This window comes from Larus michahellis, chromosome 9 (genome assembly GCF_964199755.1).
Source record: "Larus michahellis chromosome 9, bLarMic1.1, whole genome shotgun sequence".
Taxonomy (NCBI): domain Eukaryota; kingdom Metazoa; phylum Chordata; class Aves; order Charadriiformes; family Laridae; genus Larus; species Larus michahellis.
Genome location: NC_133904.1, coordinates 13114379 through 13136171, shown reverse-complemented (window position 1 = coordinate 13136171; position 21793 = coordinate 13114379). Strand labels below are relative to the sequence as shown.

Here is a 21793-nt window from a genome sequence, read left to right as displayed (position 1 = left end):
GAGACTTCACTAGCCAGTCCATGGAACTGTAGCTTTCTGGAAGGTGTTCTGGTGAACAAAACACTCAAAACAATATCATCTTCCCCCACTTGTCTGTGATTGCAGTGAAAAAGCTATAGTACAAAATGGTCCAAATTAAGGTGAGAAAGAGGATACAAAATACAGAGAGGATTTTAGGCACATAGCAGAGAGGAAATGGGACATAAAGAATCCCTGGATAGAGAGGGATTTGGAGAAATTAAGAAACAGATGATGGGTAGGGGAAGAAATGATGGAGCAAGCTTACTAAGTTTACAGGTTCTCCACCAGGTTGCCATAATTTGCCATCTGTATCATTAACCAGGTGTAACTGGTCTGTCCTCACATTTGAAATTAATTCTTATGTCTCCTAACACCATTCTTTTTTTCTTCAGTATCACCATCTTCAGCTTTTTCAGTTACATGAATGCCAGGCATGCATAGATGTGTACTCTGGCCTTGCTCTGAAACTCCCCACTTTCCCCCTCACTCCACAGAGTCTGCATGTAGGGACAATGGTGGGTAGAGCTTTAATGAGTAATACTATCTTGACACAAGTGGCACAAATCAGACACAGAAACATCCTAGATTAAATATTTTGCAAAGCAAGATCTTAGCTGGAATGACATTTTCTCCATATTGATTCCTAGACTGTCCCCACTGGATGCTTTTGCCCTTTCAAATATTTCTGAAATATTAGGTTGCTGTCAAGTGATAGGTAGTTCTTCTATGGGCCTGGCCCATCACATGCCTCTCTGACACTCATGGTGCAGGTGGCTAGGAAGGAAATAATGGCTATCAACTCACTCCACAGATACTCTTGTCACTGATAGATACCAATAATTTGAGTGCTTCTCTTCCTCCTCTGTTGCTGCCCTACGGCGTTACTAATGATTTGCAGGGGGATGGTAGGAGGCTTTTCTAGTACATCTGATTTGCAACACAAACCTTTCTGCTCTTACAAATATCTTCTCTGAGGCTTTTCAGTGCTGACCTCAAGACACTGAATGTGGTTGTATTTCTACTTTCAGCAAAGGTGTTCCCTGCCGCAGAAAATTTCCGTTATGTTCTCTTGCTCCCTGCTTACCTTGCATTGTACCCATCACAAAGCCCCTTTCCCCTGCCTTCTTACATGGGTGTAATTGCCATTTACTAGGAGTTTGACAGACTGAAGTCTGAAGACTTTGGCTCCTAGTTCTCCTTAGTAGTCCTTCTCAAACCTTTGGTTTACCCACCTCTTCTTTCCTACATGTCTTTGCTACTGATAGGTAACTACCTATCATAGCAAGAGTGGGAATAGTTCTGCCACATAGCCAATGCTTCCATTTCACAAGTTTCAGTCTTTTGATGGTAATTCTGGGTGAATTTAAATGAATGCCCTCTATTTCTGTTGAAAAGAACATCAAAATATGTAATTTACTAAAAAAAATAAATAAATCTCTGTCTGAAGGACAGCGGTTACTTTGAGAAAATGTTTCCGTACAAAATTTGATTAAAATATGATGAAAACCTCAACAGAGGGCGATTCCAATTATGAAAGGACTTCAAACACTGCTGTTATTGCAGGTCTAGCGAAACTTGAATGTTTGATATATCTTCAAAACTCATGTGACCCTCCACATCAGTTTCTTGGGCATCACAGTAACTCAGCTATTTATCATCGCAGCTCTCTTATGAAATGCAGCTATCATTGTAGCGTAAGTGGCAACATAAGGCACAAAAAGATCAAAGGAGAGGTCTGTAAATCTGATGAGTTTCCTTTAGATCTGGTTGGTGTGGGGAATAGAGTGATCCTCTAGTGACCCTGTAAACACAGTTGTGCTGGAAGAGAGATTCAGAGTAATAACACTAAATGTGTAGGTATGGTCTTATGCCATTGGACCCTGTGGCAGAAGTGCTCAGGGAGGGTGGTGCATTGGGTAAACCGCCTTCAATGACACTTAAATTTTCTTTTCACAACTGTAATGAAATGACCAAAGCTGCATTTACTTGAAACAACTGAAAAATAGTTGTTTAACTGTTTTCATGGAAAAATAGGCTGTTCATTTTTCTGGGAAGATTTTTTTTTTATGTATGTATTCTCCCCAACCCCCCACCCCCTGCTGCCATTGGATTGGAATAAAAAGAAGTTGGTGCAATTAAAATGGCTCAGAGAAAATGGAGAGCCATTTCTGTGAGTTTAGTGCAATCAGCAATGAACCTCACTTTGAACCATCTCTAATGCAATTGCTGTCGCTTTGTTTGGAATTTTTCTTTCTTTTGTTCATACCCCTGTAACATTCAGGAGTTGGACAAATCTCAGGTTCTTGAGACTGGCCTCTTATTCATAAGATAGGAATGTGTGTGTGTGTGTGTGTATATATATATATGCATGTGTATGCACACATGTATACATAAAGTCCTCCTACTCACCACTGCCTCTTCCCTCTTTATACTTTGCCCTTGTTTATCCTTTTCTTTAGAAAAGCAAAAATGAAACCATTTGGAGCTTCGTTACTCTTCTTTTCCACTCAAAGCAGAAGGCTTTGGCCTGCTGTTCCTTCTCCTACCCACTGCCTGAGACTTCCCATTCTGGGAGTGAGACATGCAAACATATGTCACACAAAAGTGGCATAAATACCATATGCAAACAGATTCTTCAGAGGGGATGGCAAGTACAAAACCCAGCTTCTGGCACCAAAAAACCCCACCCCAGTCCTCTGGAATATTTGGAAAGTTCTAGGGAAGAAAGATCGCACCAGGTGAGGGTAGCATCCAATAAAATGCAGTTCTGTCAGTTTTGCGACCTGAATAGGACTGAGAGACTTTGAGTTTGGAGGCTTTCAAACCTCCTGAACTATTGCTGAATTTCCAAGGTCTGCAAACCCATGCTATATTTTCTTCCTTTTGCCCTGAACTTATAAACCCAATTCAATGTAAAAGGAAAAAACACTAGCTAATGGGAGAGCTTCATTGAATTGGGATGGAAGGGCAAACAAACAAAAAAAAAAAAAAAAAAAAAAAACAACAACAAAAAGAAGGCTGGCACAAGTTTATGGCCTATGTATACATGGGATTTATACTGACAAGCAGAATTATCCCTGCTGGCATGAATCCCAGAAACCACAGTGGCTGGCAAGTCTGCCCAGAAATGGATTGCACCAATAGTGTGAAATGCCTGTTCCCCCATCTCCCAGGGAGAGCTCAAAACATGGTAACTGCTGAGTAATGGGATTTGGCTGAAGAAATTAAAAATGACGCCCTCCCAAGGGAGAGGGATGGGACATGTTTGCAGTAGCAGATTCAAGCTGTTGAACCCTTTTCTTAATTTGAAAGTTTTCTTCACTCTTCCTTGCTGTCTTTCTACACTCTCTATCAGCAATTTTCATCCTACCTGCTCATTGCTAATCTGTTTTCACACTTCATGGTTTTTCTTTTTCCAGCTCTATTCCGGGCACCCTAAGTCATAACCTCTCCTAACCATGGCAGCAGTCCTGATGGGCATTAGCTTTGTACCCCACAACATCAGCAGGTTTTAAATGGATCAACCTCCTTGTGAATGGAAAAGTTTATCGTGAGAGATTTCAGGGTATTTTTTTCCTCCTTTCTTTCCATGTCCAAATGTGTCATCTGCATTTATAGCTTCAAATTCCCCATTGATTTCTCAGGGTGTTAAGTCAAAAAAACCAAACAAACAACAAAAAAAACCCCAAAACAAAACCCCACCCCAAACAAAAAACCACACCAAAACAAACCCACAACACCAAAGCCAAAACCACCACAAAACACACCCCTGTATTAAGCACTGCAATGGTTGCTAACATTTTTTTTATCCTTTTTTTTCAGTGAGATTAGGAAAAATCACTTTAGAACTACAAGTGTGAGAAGCATCATTTTAGTAAGAATATTAAAGTTAGATGTGAAATTGTGCTTTCAATGAATATAGCGTCAGCACTTCTACTAAAGTAGAATGTCAGGCAACCCCCTCCAGTACACAAAGGGCTAGATTTACTCAGTTGCTCACACCTCAGTTGAAATGCCTGTGTCTTTCACTGCTTATCTGAAACTTTGGATTCACTGGATGTATGGGTTCGGGAGTAAGAGAATTGCTGCCATACTACACTGTAGCTGAGGCCCTCCCTTCAAGTGGACCCCTAAACTCAGCAAGACCCATTTGAAAGATGTGTTCCACTGGCAGGAAGGCAGCATTGGCATCCCTCTCCTAGCACCTGGGTGTGATTTTTCTCAATCTCTAATTTTGTAACTGTCTTTCTGTAAAAGCACAGTAACTAGACATCAACTTATCAGAGGCGAATTTTCCGGTGCCACTGATCCTCTTCTACATGAAGCGAGGATCAAGATGCTTAGGTCTGTAGCTTGGAACTTTGAAGATTTTTGCAAAAGAGAAAGTTCAATTACAGGCTCTTGCAACTAACACTTTTCTTTCTCCTTCCCTCACACTCTTCCCATCGCCACAGGTATAACATTTCAAGTATTTTTTCCTTAAACAACATGTTGTTCTTTCTTCTGTTTAGACTGTAGAAAAATAGTGGGAGGTCTTTGCTAGATTTTCAGTGCTTAGTGATATTTCCAAAGTTCAGCAGTTAACAAAAAGGTACAATTAATTCTTCCAGAATTTGGACAGCTTGGAAATCTCCTGTTGCCCTCTGTCAAGCATTGCACTATGTGTTCTTATCTTTCTTGCCTTCTGTTTCAGACCTATCATGGCTGCCTGCCTGCTCCTCTGCAACCATGAGAAGCAACTCAGAGTTAAATGTTGCACAGGTGATAATCATCTTTATTTACAAACTTCCAAGTCAGAGCATAGATTACGGTTTATCTGCAGGAAATTAAGAAAAGATTTCAGAATTGGGGTAGATCATGAAGGGTAAGTCAGTCTCATCTCCTACGTATTAAGAGACCTTGCTAATCAAGGGGCGGTCCACAGAATGAAAAATGCTATGTGGGGGGGGACGGGGGGAAAAGCTGTTAACACTATGTAGGCTGTGCTCCAGATTCTGTTCTTTTTACATGGTACATACATACAGACCTTTCAGCAGCATTATGACTGTGAATCTTAAATCTGTGATGTAGTCCTATGTTCTTGGAAAATCCTGGGGCTTTGTTTATTCTCACCTGTGTACTCTCTTGGTACTCTTTGAACTTACCCATCTCTAAGAGAAAATAAATAATTTATTTGTGAGCTTTGTGTATGCTGAAGTGAAAGGAATCTACATGCAGAAAGTCCCTGAGAGTAGATATTTTCAAAAAAGGTAAAATGCTTCTATCAGTCAGTTGAAGCCGTTCTTGATCCCATTTTAGGTGATAAAGGAGACCTTAAACCATGGTGAGAGATGCCTGCTTCCTAGAAATACTCATTTTGCTCACAAGATTTTACAGTAAGGCTTGAGTAAAGGGATTGCAAAGAGCTCTAGTATTACCCTATTGTTTGTACCTTGCTTCTTTTCATCCATATATCATTATAGGGTTTGATTATTTTTATTTTTTTTCCAAACTGATCTGCATCTTGAATTTTTTTTTTTACCTTTTTGCTTATTTTCTTAAATGGTGTGTTGTACTTGATAACTGCTTTAGTTGACATGCATTCTTTTGCCTGAATTGGATGGCTGTGACTCTTCGAGTTTCTAATGTGATTGCAAGTTCAATTTGCTTCCAAGGGCCACTGTCCATAAAGTCCCTGCTCTGGTGAACTTTGAAGCAAGGAAAGTAATTTAAATCTAGTGAACAAACAAACAAAAGTTCAATTTATGTATTTAATAATTTCTCCTATGAGAGATTATTCCTGGTTGTGTGGAGATGAATGACAACATCCATGAAACTGTATTCCTCTGAAATTAAGGTAACTTCTCCAAAAGTAAGGATTGCTTGCTTTGGATTGACCTTTTTCTCTTTAGTAATGGAGTCAGGGGATATCTGGAAGAATTTGGTATGCTAGCTGGATATTCCAAAGCTGCTGAGTTTCATTTAGAGCTCTGAAAATACTAGAGAGAAGAACTGCCTTCTCCTATTAGATTTTCAAGTTTTCAGATGCTCTTATGACCTTTTTGCTTGAGTTATGTATTTCAAAAATCGTATTTTTCTTGATTTTGCTCTCACTAGTTACGAATTTGTTCCATCATAGACCTTGATGATTGGAATGAGATACAAGTCAGGTTTGCTGATGAACTCGGATTTGGGAACTGTGAGGCTTGAGGGAGAAAATTGCTGTATAGAGATGAGGGGGCATTCCCAAATAGCTGGGGTGTTGGTCTCTGAGCACTGTGCAGGTATCCAGGAGTGCAAACTGAAAAACTGTGAGACTTGCTTTCGTTTGGGGAATTCTTTTTCTTCTTCCCTTCCTCTAACTCTTTCTGATCATCAGTTTGGTGGGAACAGTAACATTTCTTCAACAGGACTGTTGTGTTTTATGTAGCTACAGGTTATTGCATGTCCTGGTCCTTATTATGAAGCTGATACTGTAAAATTGTTACACAGGTTTGGCTATGGGTACCCCTTTCTTTGTACTATAAATGCTTGCCCTTATAAAAAATAACAGAATAAAGTCCTTGCTGTTTCAGCTGTTGAATCTTTAGTCTTCTGTTTCTAGACCTAAATGATTTTGCTCCCCAGGTTAGAATCTAGACTGCTTAGTGTTCAAGCTACTTATCTTAATAGCGGCCTTCCTAGGAGATTTATTTATTTCTCTTTAAACATACAGATCAGTTTACCTTTTTCAGTACAGGATTACATAATGTCTACTTTCCCAAGAACATTAGTCCCAGTTTTCCATCACATTATTTATTACACTTACTGTGACTAAGAGATGACAAGAATAAAATCTCATTGTTAAGCACAATACAAATAGAGAGTAGTGGATGGTCAGTGCCCCAGTTACATTATTGTCTCTGTGTGCTTTATGGCTTATTCATTGCTCAGTATCAGCACTGAAAGGCATTCATGCCTTAGGTTATCTTGGAAAGGGAAAGATTACCAGCAATATTGACTCTGCTAGGCTATATTTGCTTAGGAAAATGTCTTCCTTTTATCAGTCTTGGATAGCTTAGCTGCCAATGTTAATTAGCTTCCAGGGGTTTCTTCCATAGTCTGTGGAATATAGTATGGGGTAACATTAAGGAATGTTTGTTGTTTCAAAGGATTCTGTATATAAACCTATCATAATTCTTTTGTGGTAGGATTTCTGCACGTGACTGTCTCATCAGCGTCAATTCTTTTAGTGCTCTGTGCATGGTTCAGCATGTGGTAGGGAGTTGTGGGTTTGTTTGTTTTTATCAATTGCTCCAGCAATTCTTTTACTTGGTTGGGTAATACTTCGCCATCCAAGATTACTGAAGGGAACCAGGAAGTGGAGGATTGGTCAGGTGCAGTCTATTTGTTACCTTTCCAGAGGCACTGTCCAGAGACACTTTTCCAACAAATCTTACCTACATTCAGATTTGTTTGCTTTTGAATACCATTTAATTTCATTTTCTCTTCTCTCTTGTTCTTATGTACTTATGTCTCTACATCCGTATTGTTTTAATTGGTGCTGTCTCTTTTGCTTTTGAAAAAGTGTTGTGTTTTTTTTTATTATTTTTCTCCTGGAATTATTATTTAGCCCTTTTTATGCCTCAAAGAAAACAGATTGTGAATCTGTTCCTATTCATATAAATTGCATTTGGATCCCAGTATGTACAATGTTTGAAAACTTCTGAAATTTAGAAACCAATAGGTTTAGTTTGAATACACTGCACACGTAAAACAAAGCATGTTTAATGCTGCCTTTTGCTTTCTTGAAGTCAGTGGCAGATTTACTAAAGATCTCAAGAGGAGCAAGAATTTTGAGTGGTAGATTATGATAGAATATAGAACAGATGACAGGACCACCAAAGTTGTTGCAATTCTGAAATAATAGTGATTTTTGTTGTTGTTTGTTTCAGTTATGTTGTGTGCGTTTGGGTGGTTTTGGTTGGTGGTTTGTTTTTTCTTTTTTTCCTCTATAAAGATCCATGTGATTAAACCTGGTCTATCAGTGCATTATTGCATCTCTTGGCACCACTGAGCAAATAGGCTGACACAGCACGGCTCCCTGCTGACCTCCCGGCAATGGCTGATTGACTTTGCAAGGTTTTTTCATTTCAGATTTGCAATTTCCTGAAATGACTCCAAAGAATCATATCATCTTATTTCATATTCAAGTTTGCTTGCATCAGTTATTTTGGGAGTAGGAGAGGAGGGGATGGAATTGTTTCATACAAATCAGTTGGATGTATTTCATAACAATCAATGTTCTGACCCTAGCACTACTGTCTCTCTGCCCACCTATATTGAAATAAGATTTTATTGTGCTAGGATATCACAGGTTACCCAGAATCCCACCCATTTTATTTGGTTTGCTATGAAGAAGTATCATTATAACTCACTTTATGCCTATTATTAAGAAATAGCAGAGCTGAGAATCAAAAATGATGATGTGAATGTTCAGAAGATAAACGATTGCAGGTATCGCAATATGTTGTCCACCCACATGCTCAGCACGTTCTGGAGTGATCAGCTAGGAAATGGAGTATTTCTGGTATACTCTGCAGTTAATTTCATTAGAAAATTATTCAGAAAAGAAATACAGTAAAAGGACTTTGAGCCTCAGGCTGTTATAATCTGTGAAAGACCTTAGAATTTCCCAAATCGTGACTGATATGAGATACTTTCTTCCTCCTTTCCCAGGGAACAAATTGTAAAAGACCATGAAAAATGCTTTATAATCTGCAGTGGGCTTCAGCACAGATGTGTCCAGTTCATGTCACAGCTGTCTCTTTCTAAGTGAGAGCTTTCAGAGGGAAATCTGAAGCACAAGTAAACACGTGTGATTTTTCTTCATAGAGCAAACTTCACTCTGTTCGTTTTCTGCTCTCTCCATTGATTCTAATTATTTTTAAAGTTGTGGGTTTGTCCCATACCACGGCTGTCATCTCAAAGATTGGTCAGTTTGATTAAGGTGCATTTGAAAGAAAACCCAACACCACTGTTTCAGGTGGTATGAGACTAAAATAGAAGTTGGTTGCTCCTCCTACCTCAGTCAGTGATTTCTGTTCTCCCTTGCCTCAGTAGCGCCACATATGTAATCCTGGGAGAATTAGCTAGCTTGCATACATCAAATGGAAAAGAACATGAACAACTATGATTGGGAAAGGACTTTCTTCCTTATCCCTAATGACTCTCAAAATTGAGGCATCCTTTGGGATGTTTTCTCGTGTTCCTCACTACAGGCAGAGAATCTTTTTTCTGATGTGCCTATGTATCTTTGGGTGATGAGTGACCTGTCAATCTGAAGGTGCATTTTCTAGCTAGATGGACCTGTCATCTGACAAGAATTTCTCATGTTGGATTTGGCCTTTCAACCTGAATTTCTGAGCTGAAATAATAGGTATGTCATAGTTATGAAATACGGTTGGAACTCCTCAGTTTCTGTAGTTGTGAGTGCTGCTCATAGCTTAGACTTCTTTCTGCAGAAATTCTAGAGGGCTGAGAAGTAGGATTCCCTCCTTCATTTGTAGAACTCACAATTCCTTGATGCCATATCCCATATAATTCCATGCAAAACACTTGTCACTTACAAACCTGACAGAAAGTTGGCCCCACACAATCATGGCAGTAAGGAGATTGCGATGTCCATATAGATGGGTTTGGCGAAGAGTGACAAAAGTCACGCAGCAGGCCAGAGGCAGAAATGAAAACTCAGTGTCTTGCCTTAAGGATGGCGTGAGAATTACTGCTTAGAGAGGAAATGAATCTGCAGTATGGCAGCTTTGAGAGAGGGTCTTTAAGAAGCTACAAGGTGAAAGGGAGATTTGTGCAGTGGGTGTCACAAGCTGTTAATTTTCCTTTTGCTAAACTCTAGTATGCAGCAGAGGAGAGAGGTGTTTGGTTAACCTAACCAAGGACTTCATAGCAAGAGAGAAGAGATTTATTTTGGATCAAATACAACAATGCTTTGCTTATCTGTAGCAACTTTCACTAAAAGGTCTCAGAGTGCATTGCAGTGGGAGTTCAAAGAGAGGTGAAATTATCTTTCTGTCTAATCTGTTGCTAACAACTAATATCAGTGCTCCAGTTTGCTCATGTGGGTGAAGTTTTCTGGCTCCAAGCACAGGTATGAACTCCACGGGCTTGATTTTCACACATACAGGCCTGTAAGCCTACTGTGTTCTGGGACCCTCAGAGGAAGATATGTTCCTGCTTATACTTTGCAAGCTTTCTATAAGGCTCTGAGCAATCGAGGTAAATGTCAAAAATGCTACTTTAACTGATTCCATATTTGTGCAAGATTCTTTACCAGCTGGGTTTGGAAAACAGATAGTGCCATAAGTGCAGTTACCACTTTTCATCAGTGTTTTTACTGGCAAGAAATACTGATATTAAGGAGTAGAAGCCAGATTTATGAAGGTATTTAGATATCTATTTTTAGACATTTAGTGAGATTTATAACAGCAGTTCTTCAAGTTAGATGTCTAATTCATCTGGGCTCAACTATAAATTGCACAAAGAACCTGTTTTGGTTTTGAAACTCAAATACTTTAGAAATATTGCCTCATCCACTTAAATGAGGACTTAAGCTGAAATGTCTTTGGGTAAAGAAACCTGACTATTTCTTTAGATCCTAGCACAATAAAGTTCCACTGTGTACTCTCCTTAGACCTGGACTATGACACATTATGGTCTAGGCACTATGAAAATGCAGGTGATAGTAGAACTTTGTCTTTCAAAACAAGAAAGTTATCTATTGCCATTATAATTGTTCTGTATATTATACATATTGCCAGAAGTTATGTAAGATATTTTAATAAGCTGGAGTCAGCTAGAGCATAAGAGGCAGTTTTTCATTTATGGTATTAAATCTTTGTTTATTCAGAGCCTATTAAAATGAAGGGAACATGTGAAGAGGAATCCTGGTGCTCTTTATGTCTCTGACACTGTGTCTTGGTGCTCTTTATGTCATTTGTTAGCAACAGGATTTCAGAAGAGATAGTGGACAGGATATGCTCCAAGCCTTCCACTGGTCAGGCAGGGCTAAAGCCACTTTATCCAGGTCAGTGATCCCTCCACAACTCTTGAAGTGCTCCAGGTCTGCGCTAACTCTCTCTTCCCCCATGCCAGACTTTAGGATCTGGAAAGGTTCTCTCTAAAGCGAGCAGGTAAGGGAGCAAATTCTCTGCCCCGCTATATCTTCCTATCTTATAGCAAGGATGCAGAAATAAGAATGGACCTCAGCCTTCCCATTTACATCCAGGCAGCATCCTTTCTCTCATGTTAGCATAAGAGCTGCCTTGTTCAGAGGCACATGATTTGGTAACATGGGATGTGGCAGCAGCACCAGCAGTAGGAGTTCTTCACACCCTTACCAGTAGCCCTCCATCCCCTCATCACACTGGCACTACTTGCTGGACTGCACTGTTAACTGGAGGAGAGGGCAGAGATTTCATGGAGACCCCAATGGTCAAACCAATGCTTTTGATAGCTGAAGTTAATATGGGATTGTGACTTTATTAATTACATCTCAGCCACTCCAGCTTAATGTTAGTTAAACTGGCCTTAATTTCATTGTGGTAGTGAGTTAGGCAAAAACTGAACTGATGCTGTTTCACATCTGAATGAAAGTCCCTACCAGAGTTGTAATAACCCCAGTTGTTAAATGACTTCTTATGGATAAATCGGATTTACTCTCCTGAGCATCCCCGTGTGGACAAACTCAGTCACTGATGTCCGTATCGGCTCATTAGCAGACCATTCCTGTGCTTATACCCAACCTTACATGTCACCATAATTGTATGCCTTGTTGGGGATAATAGTCTTTCTCCCCTAATTAGCCGTCTCAGTGTCATTAGGGTCAGAGAGGCAATAATGGCACCATCAGTATCAGTTTCACTTGGGGGTGCATGATGTGAATCTCACCTGACGCACCTCTCCTAATAGTTTTGTTCTTGACAGTGGTTTCAAGTTCAAATTGAGCTGGCACTGCGACTGTTCTCAGAGATGCTGTTACACCCAGGATGAGTTGGAGGGATGTCCTCACACCCTCCCCCCAGTACCTTAGTTTTAAAACCTGAGACTATTCTGCAAATTTAAACTTTTTCCTAAAAATGGCATGATTATTCTTTCAGTTGCATTGCCTAAAACTTCCTGCTCAATCTGTTTTCCTTATTCTGCTTCTACTTTATGTTTTTCCTGATGCTACAAGAGCCCTATGAAATAATAATAGAGATGCAGACCTGACGATCTGACGAGCAAAATTGTAACCTTTTCTTTGTAAAGCCCTCAAAGTACTGGATGCAGATTTTCCTGGTCAGATCCTCACCTGTGTCTCTCTGGAAGCCAGTGGAATTTTGCTGATTTATACCAGGTGAAGATCCACTGTTCTTAATAGGAGGCCTTCTTGATATGAGAGTTCACCTCAGTTGCCTGTTCACTGTTTTGGTTTAGTTTTCTGTGTTTGGGTTTTTTGTTTGGCCGGTTGTTTTTGTTTGTTTTGGTTGGTATTTTTACACATAACCTTTTTATAAAAGACACTCAGATCATCCTTGTTAGGGCAAATGCAAAAAGCATCAGTAAGCACAGCAAATAATTTGCACTAATGAGGGAGTGCTTATGTCTTCACTCTAAACAGCCGTTCAGGAGAGCTTTGCTGGGTAACTTTACTTGAAAGCCAAAGTCTACACGTTATAGTGCAACTAATCAATGCAAGATATTTTATAATTTTTTCATAATTTTGTGTCCCAAATCACTGTTTCATAGTGCAAACAAGTGTGTTGCTTTGGTTTTTTGGGGGTATGTCCTTTGGTTTTTTGTTTGTTTTTAATGTGCTATATTGCAGTTTGGTCAAAAACAATTGAATAATCTAAATCCAGAGGGTTGACTGCGAGTAACTTGGTCTAGTGGAAGGTGTCCCTGCCCCATGGCAGGAGGGTTGGAACTAAGTGATCTTTAAAGTCCCTTTCAACTCAAACCATTCTCTGATTCTATGACTCAGTTTTACTGAAATGGAGGAACTGGGTAAAATCTCAAAATGTTAATGGTAATGGCAAAAGTACTGAATTAATAGCTAGGACGTGAGAGCTCCCTGCCAGGATACATAGGAAATCTGGTGTCAGAAAATGAGTAGGAATTGAGTAAGAGAGAAAAACACTGAAATGTTAGCAATAAAAAAAGCTTTTATGGGCAGGAATAGAAACGGAGAGTATGTTAGAAACAGCTTGGTCCTGTGTGCTCCAGTCACACAAGTTCCAAAAATGCAATAATTTCTGTGGTTAATTCTAAACACATTATCAACCCTGTGTGCATGTGTACAGTGAAGCTCCCACCAAGCAAAAGCACTGTTTCCACTGAGCAGCAGGCCAGCGAGGCTTCACACCTTCTGAAGGTTTAGGAAGGTTTTATTGGGATATCTTCCTGTACGTGACTGGCAAAAGGACTGGTGCATGGGGGGAATTAATTTTACACGTGAGGGGAAAACAATCCACTGATCCTCTCAGATTTTGTAACATCTAGCCAGGATGGAGAGTGAAGAGCTGAGACAGCGGACGGCTGAGAAGCAAAAACTAGACCATGGGCTATCCACTTTGACAAACATGGTCTTGAGTCCCTTCAGGTTGAAAGCAGATCTCCCATATCCTGGCAAGTGCCCTAATCACAGTGCCACCAAATCGAAAAGGAACAGGATCACTTCCTTTCCTGACTCCTACTCAATCTTTTTAAACAGGCTGTTTTATGTGCTGCTGTGGCAAGAGGATTCAGGGCTCAGAATGTTGGTTTGCCACCAGTACCTCTCCAAGGCCAGTATCTCTCTGCATTGAGAGGATAAGGTTTAAACTCCTCCCTTCAGAGTTTATTGTCTGCTCTCAGGCTGTGCTCTGCAATGGTCTGGGCCTTATGAATTCTGCTCTTGCGTAAGTACCCTCTGGATCCATTGCACAGAGGGGCTACGCACATCATCTTGCCCAGATCTTTGTGTTATACCAGGATGTAAACCCATAAATGTATTGGGTATTGTCATAGCTGAAGTCTAACCAGCCTTTTAATGCAAGTGTTCCTGCACTTATTATATAGTATCTCAGAACCACAAATAATGGCCATAGCAAAAGAAAGTCTGATCTGAAAGAAATAAATTGGCCAGTAATTATTTATAGAGAAAGGCCAGCTGAATATTAATTGGAATCAATGGCAATTACTGTGCTAGGAAGAAACAAATTAAGATTAAATCAATTAAAGGTAATGCCTTGAAGGAAGGACAATGATATTTAATTTAAATTGTTTTAAAGGGTATTTCACACTCTTAAGTTGTTATTTCCATTAAGACATTTGAAACATTTTACATTAAAAATTGAATTGAATTTTCACCTCAAAGGCAGAGAGCAAAAATGAATGTTGACAAGTTTTTTATTCCACAAGATAGGTCAGGAATTACACAGAAACCACTTTATCTTACAGTTCTTTGCAAGTTTAAAAACAGACTAAGTGGTTTGGGTGTGTGCGGGGGGGTGATGGTGTCTAAATGGTAAGTAAATAATGTACACTGTTTTTAAATGGATATGTTATGTGTTCTGGATACCCTTATTTTGGGTTGGTTTGTTTGTTGTTTTTACCCCCCCCCACCCGCCTTAAATTGCCAATCCAAGAAAAAGCATTTCGTCAAAGACCCGTTTTGGTTTTGGCTTTTTTTAGGTTATTTTCTCATGAATGATCTCTTTAGATACAGTATGTACCAAGGTTTATATAGTCTTTTTATTTTATGTTGTTATACTTAGAAAGTGGAGTTTCTGAAGTTACATAAATGTCTTTTCTTGTTGTTGTTTAACTTCTAAACCTGGAATGCTAATACACAAAAATATTTCTCTAATTTTATTTCCTATTTAAAAAAAAAAAAAAGATGGAGGAGAAGCAAGTGATCAACTGCCTTCTGTAAGGTTTGTAGTGTGTCTTGAAAGAGAACCATGTCCTATTATTGATCTCAGGTATGCTCCCGTCTGGTTTTCAGGACATTAAAAAAAGAAAAAAAAAAAAAAAAAAAAAAGGGTGCAGGGGCAGGAGGAGGTTTTCAAAATGTGTTAACCACTGCCATCCCGTAGTCCCTTTGCAGAGATTTTAACACTACCTACATAAGCAATACAGCATACTCCATATAGCATGTCTACATCCATAATATAGTCTTTTTACTGAGCTTTCTGCTTGTACCAGTTGAAGGACTGGCCTTGTAGCAACAATTTCAAAGGAAATGTTTCCTGAATGGTATGGGGTGCACATTGCTTAATATTTTGGGTTCTTTCTCTTTTAATGACAACCCCCTGCCCTCATTGCATGAGGGACTATAAAAGCAACCTCCCACTCTCCTATACATGGTTTAAAACTTTTTTACACACATATGCATACAGCAATACTTTCTCCAGCCCCTGTGCTGAGGATGAACACATTGTTTGGAATAGTCTGTAGGGGATCCCTTAGCGTAAACTGTATTGGTTGAAGTGGTTTGACATTGCCTGAAATTCTGATGGGGGAGGGAAGGGAGGAAACTCCCAGCAGAACTTGGGCTGGTTATGAGACCAGGATTTGCAGCAGCTCAACCTTCACTATGGGTTAAGGTGAGTACAGCTGATTGAAGGGCATCTTATGCTATCTGGGGCTCTGCCAGATATGGCATTACATGGAGAAGGTTGGCAACCATTGTCCTAAGGCATATCAAGTGCATCTTTATCAGATTTGTTCTGCACGGTGCATCAATCTTGAGTAAAGTAGCCAAAGGAATCATTTCACAGAGAAACTGTAATTGTGGATACCCTTTTTCTGAAGCTTTGCATATTCTCTGAAGGATGCACATTTTGAATGTGTCAGGCCATCTGCTTGGGGGATCCCAGCAGCTCAAGCTGCTTCCATGGCTTGCATTACTTGAAGTTATTATTCATAATTTTGCAAGCGTCTTGATGTCAGTGCCATGCTATAGAGGTTTAAAGTTGCCTTTCTTGGGAGTGATGTATTTCTGGTATTTCTTTCCTTTGCTAGCATCTTCTCTATGGAACACCTCCTCTCCCCATCTCTTTCTGTCCTTAAAGCCAGACAGCCTTCAGCCAAATATCACTGCAGAGCCTAAGGAACACTATACCCCCTTAGCTGACAGTTGCTTTGCCTAATGCAGACAAACTGGTGTTTGGGCTATTTGATCAGCTTCAAGACTGTGCAGATTAGTACTTTGTAATTAGTTGTTTATAGCAGTACAGCATCACTGTATTGGTTTTGGCTGCAGACAGGAAAAAAGTTTTCTTTTTTTTTTTTTATTTGCAAAGGGGAAAAGCAAGCTCATCAGATGTTTTTCTCCTTCTTCCTTTGAGATGACCTTTTAAAAGATGCTACTTTTCATTTATTTTCCATATAAAGCTTCCAAATGCAGAAATTAGTTTTGAAAGTTTGAAGGCAGTTCCCTTAATTAATGAAACAGAAATGCCATGAATACAGTTGCGAAAGTGACTCCTAATTCTTTTGTGCTTTGGGGTGAAATCTGTAGATAATCCAAATAAACAATTTAGACTTAAAGAAAGAATGCAGGCTATCTTGAAGAATCTTGAGCTCAGAGCAGATTTATTTTTTTTTCTGGTGCAATCTGAGAATTTCGCTGAGTTCTTCTGTAGTAGTAAAAAATCTGGTCTTTTTGTAACATCATATAGTTGGAGGTTTTCCATTTTGCTTAAACTAGATTTTCAGGGATGTAGGTGCCTAAACTTTATTGTTATTGCTGATTTAAGCATTGCTTAAATGCAAACATAGGTATGGTATGAAGTCTGTGTGAAAATTGCGGTGACCTTTCTTTTAATAGGTTCAGCAAGGTGTTTATCAAACTTTCTCAGTAAGCAACAATTAGATAACAAACCATTTCGCAGAATAATCTGTCATAAAACTCTTATTGCTATAAGCATTGACGATTTCCCCACACCTTTGGTGTAACACTTGCAATAGATTTGAATGGGGTTTGCATTTACTGTGTATAAGAAAAGTGGTGTTTACTGCCTGCGCAAGCCTCCAGAGAAACATTCTGTGTAGCTCTAATTCAAACTAGACCAGCTGGGCAGATAAATCATAATGTAAAAATACATCATTTCATTTCATTAGAATATTTTATAAAATGAACAAAACTAGGTATGCTTCCCTTCATGAATTTGCCCTAAAAATGTTGAATTTACTCTAATTAGTTTTGTTCTCTACAGAAACCATCATTTAGCGGTAACACTATTAAACAAGTGAAATACAAATTACAAGTGGCATTTATATGATCATAATCACTCCTTCCTGGCTGCCAGGAATATTTTTTCAGAGAGGAACCTACATTTTTGCAGATGGCATGAAAAAAAATGAAGCTTGCAGAACACACCATTATTCCTGCGAGGCCGTCAGTTCATTAGTTGAAGCAGCCAAGTCTTGACGAGCTGCAACTGATCAGCAAATGGGAAATGAGCAGGAGTATAAATTCCCAGCAAACCGAATCATTAACATTTGCTGCCTGCATCCTGGAAACACAGTAAATCAAAAGTGTCATGATATATCAAGACAAAATATCATTACTAATTGGGATTAATTTGCTGCTGTGGGATTGCCGACCTTTGCTGAAAGAAAAAAAAAAAAAAAAACCTGCTTGTTAACTCTTGTTACTTAATTTCTCTTTTCTTTGAGGATGTAGTCAGATTTCATGATACAGCCTCTTCTAAAAACCTACCGTTCTTCTTGTGTTTTTCTGTTTTAATGGACAAATATGGTATTTGCATTTAAGAAATAACCTTCTTCTGAATGTGTATGTGCGGAGGGAATATTAGGTAACAAAGATGAAATTTTGTATAACCTTAAGCATGTTAGATTGACTTTATTTTTTTTTCAACTGTGGAATGTAGGAAGATCCACTGTCAGCTTCATTGAGTGCTTATTAGTGTTTCCCAAAATGCACATTGATATTTCCAAAAGTTCTGAAGCGCGCTCCTCTCAAAGCGTGCTGCAGTTGCAGGGTGGCCTCCTGCCTCTCTTCAGAGCGACTGGAGCAGGGAGTGCCATGGAGGTGCCGGAGGGACAACTGAAGCGCACTACGGTGCTCAGCCACCTGCCACAGAGAGGCCTGGGAAAATGCTCAGTGACGGATGCAGCCTTTAGCCTGCGTATGCCTGGTGGGGAAGCATAAGTATAGAACAGGCTCACCTAAAGGTCAGTCTTATACCCCATGGTTTACTGATACACTGGTGTAAGATACCATGATTTGGGGTTATTTTTACTTGTTTTGTACTTATACAAGGCAGAGGGCATCACAGACAAGCTAGGCCTTGAAGGTGAAAAATGGGATTAGACCAGGCTGACCAAGTTGTGGAAGCGTGTTACCTTTCTGAAAAGATATCTTATGTGGCTGAGCAAGGGTGAGGGGTGCTAGCTGTGTGCGGACAAGGTGTTAGGCTGCGCAATATATGCTAATTGCATAGGAGTGTAGTTTGTCAAAACTTGGCCCAACCCAATTGACCTTCCTCCTTTTACATGCTTCATCCCTATTTATGGTAAGGAATTGGGAGTAGAAGAGGAAGAAAAGTGTGGCAAGAAACACAACAGCATACCTGAGAATGGAGATTTCCTAACCCATCCACTATCACCACTACTTTTCAGATGTGTTTTCCTCCAGTTATCATCTCCATCAGTCTACCTGCATAAGAGAATTAACGAATTGCCACAGGCTTGAATACTCGGATTTCCCATAGCCAATTTTCCATCCTTGTGCTCATGTATCCGGCTCTGGTGCCATCCCTAAAAATGTTCCTGTGCTGGTTCTTTCTGAGAAGATAATGCGTAGTCAGTTGAACTGACAAAATAATCCTCTCACTCCTAACGCCATTAGACATTTTGGTGCCTGTTTCAGTGCAAAGTCACCATATGCTTGAATCCTTCCCTGCTGATGAGTTGCTCCCCAGATCTTCCTTAATATGTCCCCAAACTCTCACCAAATTGTAGTTAAGCATCTATTTAGTCTGCCAGGTTTATGCATGTTCTTCATTAATTTCTGATGCTTTCCCCTTTGTAATGATTTCTTGACTCTCCTACACAGACTAAGTCATTATGTCCCTGTAAATACAGGACAATGTGAAGTTATTATAGAGCTCCATGACTGTAATGGAAGTAGAGAATGGTATAGTTGTAAGATATTTCTCATGTGATTTTGGTTTCTAATCTTGTAACCCTCCTCTTTTACTGTCTCAAACTATGGTAACACAAATGGCTTTTACCACTTTCTTCCATTTCTTTTGGTCTGGGGTCATTACCCTGTGTTTATGTCCAAGAAAGAGGTTGTTTTTTTCCTGTTATAAGCAAGTGTCTCCCCCTCTTTTTTTTTTTTCCCCTTTTATAAGTAGGGGGAGGAGGTGCATTGTACGCAGAGATCAAACAAGCGCACAATAAACTGATACCCCCAGGTTCTTGCATCACTGTGAGATAGCGTTGCTAGAACTGTTATATTGACTTTAATAATCCAAACATCCACACTGACACTAAAAAGGGAAAAGGACAATGGTCTATAAATAATTAAGAGAAAAAAAATCATTTGTTCCCTGTTTAATGCTCAGAGATAAGCTCCCATTTCAGTTTGAGACATGTTACTGCTAAAATTGATAGGCCAAGGTCAGTCTGAGTTTTGCCCAGAGCTCTCCTTGAAATAATATTCTCTTGTTCAGAGGAAGGGACTAAGCACAGCTTTGCTGTAAAGCCAGTGCCATAACCGGTGGGGCTTGTGTTAGCTAATGCCTGCGTGGGCTCTGACTTGCAATTATGGGGAATCTGTCTTGTAGCCTCACTTAGGCACTTCCACAGTGGAGTATGCAGGAAATAAGAGAAATGCCAGGCTGGAGAAGAGCTCTCCCATGGCAGAAGTCAGACTGGGCCAGTACACATGCACTACGGTTTCTTGCAAGCCCCATAGAGGGGGTTTGTTGGCTAGAAGAGACAAGGCACATACGAGAAATACAAGAAGGTGCTATGACAATTTGAGGCTGCTTATAACATTGACTTCTTATTTGGCTATGCCAAATCAGGATGCAAAAGAGTTTGGACTGATTTGGTGTCTTTTTTCGAGGATTCTCAAGTTGAGGAATGCCGTATTTATGCAAGCGATACATTCAGCCAGGAAAAAAGAGTTTATTAGGAAAATAAAAGTCGACAAATTAGGTAGTGTGGCAGGAAAAAAAGCAACCTTCTCTGATATTTGTTGTATATTTGACCATGGTGTGAATGATGTGTTGGATATAGTGTGTGTTTGGACATTGCTGTTCACAGAGGACAGTGAGCTTATCGAAATAGAAGACAAATATTAAGAAATCCTGTGCTTCTACTAATGACTAAATGAAAATAAAACAACAAAAAGAATCCCCTCATTATAAAGTACTGCATTATCATTATGGCCCAGATCTTGTGAGTCATTTGTTTAATATTGTATAGGATGGCTTCAGATGCATGATAAACTACCAGCTTGCCTACTGAGCTCAAGCTGAGTTTATTAACGCCATCATTAAAAGCACATACACAGTATTCCATGAATTTAAAAGAAAGAAGCTGCTTTAATTAGTATAACTCAGCTTAATGTTCCCAGTACCTAACTTCAGTCACCTGAAGTGTAACAGTGTATCAAGAACTGTAAAATGGCTTACTTGGGTTACAGTCAAACCCTCCAGTGTGCCCTACTGTGCTTTTGGGTTCAGATTCATGTAAATAGGCAGCTATGGATGAGATAGACTTTAAATCACCTCAATAACAGTTTAACTGAGCTGATAGTGCTTCATTGTATGTAACACAGATTGTTAAAGTGGATGATTTATACCATGGTTGTGACTTCCAGATTTTCCCCTGAATCACTTAAAATATATATACATATATCTGTATGTATACGTTCACGTTATATGATGAAGTAAGCTATTTAAAATCCTTAGCTATCATGGACATTCTTCTTTGTTTCACCCAAGTGTAGCTGTTGACACAAATAATTACTTTTTCAACTGATTTCTGACATATCAAACAATGGCAGACAACAGCAGCTGAAAACTGCCCGGGGCTGGAAAGGGTTCTGGCATAGCAAAGCTGTATCTGTCTACTCTTGCTTTGCCAAACTTAGCTTTCAGAGGCTTATGCTGAAAAAGGAATCTATCCATTTCTAATGTAGTCACCTTGCCTCTTTGAGCAGCTTGCCATATTGCACTTAAGATGACTCTTGTTTGCAGAATACTTGGTTCCCTTCTGTCTATGTACTACCTGTATATTCTGGTCTTCAGACTCTGCATTTGCATCATCTTCCTTGTTGACCTCACTGGCCTCTTGCAACTACCATGTCATTCTCAGGCATGTTTTTTTTAAGTTAGTCAGAAATTAAGAATTTATGAACAAACGATCCTTCATGTGTTGGTTTAATGCATCTTCCTTTTCTAACTTGAAACAGTGCAAAGATTTACATTGACACCATTCTTGAAAACTTCATCTTTCAAGATGAGCGGTCTGGTTCATTGTTTTTCATAAATTGCTAAAAATGGATGAGGAAATACTGACCACTCTGTGTTCCATGCAGATGTCTGGCCAGTTTTAATGAGGAAGAGCAACCACTGAGACATGACATGTGAAAGTGAAGGAGAGTCACAGGGATGAACTCAGACAGACTTTTAACCACTTGGGAAATGTGTCTGTTTATATTTTTCATAAATGAAGAAAAACTCTACTTCGTCATTATGACCTCTGTTATTAAGGAAAAGGGCCCTATAAA

The 21793-nt window shown here is 39.4% G+C and overlaps 1 protein-coding gene across 16 annotated transcripts in view; it reads left to right on the top strand.

Annotated features, from left to right (window-relative positions):
* SEMA6D (semaphorin 6D) overlaps positions 1–21793 on the top strand; it is a 686608-nt gene that overhangs the window by 313311 nt on the left and 351504 nt on the right. The window contains exon 1 of one of the 16 annotated variants that reach the window (XM_074600725.1): positions 4780–4885. The exons of the other annotated variants lie outside the window; for them this stretch is intronic. The gene's annotated coding sequence lies outside the window, so the exon portion shown is untranslated. Of the gene's footprint in view, positions 1–4779; positions 4886–21793 lie in introns of those variants that run through there. 16 annotated transcript variants of the gene reach the window in all.